Source organism: Phalaenopsis equestris, unplaced genomic scaffold (assembly GCF_001263595.1).
Source record: "Phalaenopsis equestris unplaced genomic scaffold, ASM126359v1 Scaffold000529, whole genome shotgun sequence".
NCBI lineage: Eukaryota > Viridiplantae > Streptophyta > Magnoliopsida > Asparagales > Orchidaceae > Phalaenopsis > Phalaenopsis equestris.
Genome location: NW_018164969.1, coordinates 173,857 through 175,626, shown reverse-complemented (window position 1 = coordinate 175,626; position 1,770 = coordinate 173,857).

Sequence of the window (1,770 nt, the reverse complement as noted above, 5' to 3'; positions counted from 1 at the left end):
GAGGTGTCTAGGGGCAAAAGGCCAAGTTGGGCATTTCAAGTGCAATTGGGTAGAGAACCATTCTAAATGAGTCATGGACGAATGAAATCTCCATTTTGGGTCCCCATGTATTGGTCTTAGCCAGAGTATGGTGAGGGTATGGTGAGGGTATGGTGTACCTTAGCTCCAAATCAACACCCAGGGTCAATCCTAAGGTCAAGTAGCCCTATAGGAACTCTCATAATGTTCCCTCATAATGATCTTACCTACTAAGTGCTAGAGGTTAGGACCAATATGTGGAACTTCAAGTTGAGTAAAGAGAAGAGTTTTGAGTTTCTAATGGTGAGGGTACCTTTTCTAGTTTTCTAAGACTAGTCAGTAGGAAAGTCCTATGGCTAGACCTAGGCTACTAAAGAAATTTCTAGACCTTAACCAAAAGTGAGATCAATAACCAATTTCCTCAAATTGACCTAACTTCAAAAATCCATCCAATTAAGACTTGAAATCAATTCAATTGCCCTAATTTCATCTACTAAAATGTTCATAACATCTTTGTGGACAAATTGGAACCTTCAAATAATTTTTAAGCCATGTTTAAACCAAGCCCACACCCAACTTTTGGCTCAAACCCTAATAATGAACCTAAACCCAAAATTGACTCAAATCTTTTGCATTAACCAACCCTAACCCTCTCCTGCCATGATTAGTGACCGACGACTTTATATGTGCTTAAAAATATAAGATAAATATGGACGTAATAAATATTCAATAATTGTAAAGTCACACTTTTCAACGCAAGTATACGTATCACTCAAGTAATATAGAGCTATAATGGAGTCCTAGATATCGATCCCACCGGGAGTGGTTTAGAACTGCGAACTAAGATTTTAGAAAAGTAATACTTTAATCGCAACAACAAAGTTCAATTTGCTTATCTGCTCTAATAGGCAATTGAAATAAATATATTGTTTAAAAAACTAATAAATAACTAATGATACAAATGAGGGTTTAAAGGTGATATTCAATATATAAGAAAACAACCTTCTCCCTGTCAAGAAATTATAGTGATGGATAAAGTGAATTGGTTCAAATTATATTGTGCCAAATAGGAGCATACCTATTCTTTATCCTTTGGTCCAAGCATAAAGAACAATGACTAATCCTACGCTTGTTTACTGAATCTGCGACTAGGCTAGGAGGATACCGGCTCTCACTTCGGAGCTCCCACGTTCCCCTCGCCTGAGGGCTAACATCTACACTTCAGTACCCAAACGATAAGACCGAATTGGGGATTTTAGTCTGTCACTCTAAAATCTCCAATTCTACGCCTGATGATATTAATTTTCTATTTATTTGCACTCAACTTCCAAGGGCTTTTGAAATCCCTAAATCTTGGATGTAATCTTCACTTTAGTTGTAACACTCAACATATTTTAACAAATCAATTGACTAGATTGAAAGTAAATTAAGATCAAAGTGAAAAGATCATGATAATTTCTTAAACATATTCATGGCTTCACCAATTTAAATTACCATTTCACAAATCTTGAGATAAGGAGAAAGACAGAGAAAACTACTCAGATCTCATGGGGAAAACACAACAAAACTCGGAGTTCATATATAAAATCAAAGTCATACAAACTACAAAATAACTTATCTATAATTTCTCCCCAAGAACACTCCTTGAAGTTCATCTGAATCTCTTCCTTTCTTTACAACACACAGAATTCCTCTTCGAAGTAGCAAGGAGGAAGAAATCTTTCACTTTCCCTCTACTCTTACAATCTCTCA